Source organism: Colossoma macropomum, unplaced genomic scaffold (genome assembly GCF_904425465.1).
Source record: "Colossoma macropomum unplaced genomic scaffold, Colossoma_macropomum, whole genome shotgun sequence".
Taxonomy (NCBI): domain Eukaryota; kingdom Metazoa; phylum Chordata; class Actinopteri; order Characiformes; family Serrasalmidae; genus Colossoma; species Colossoma macropomum.
The window spans coordinates 27278-27500 of NW_023494809.1; positions in this window are offsets into that span (position 1 = coordinate 27278).

Here is a 223-nt window from a genome sequence, read left to right on the forward strand (position 1 = left end):
TTTCACACCAAACCACTCTGAACCACTCTGATTACATCTTTATCACTTAATTATGCAGGAATTTTGAAAAATCAGTGGAGTTCCCCTTTAATGCAGTGCTGCTGATAACTGCTATGATTAAGGTCTTACAGTGTGATTTATGGGTGTAAACTGATCGAATAAGATCTGAATATATGTTCATACCTAAACTGAAGAATGTGCTGCTGATGATCTTTTCCACATG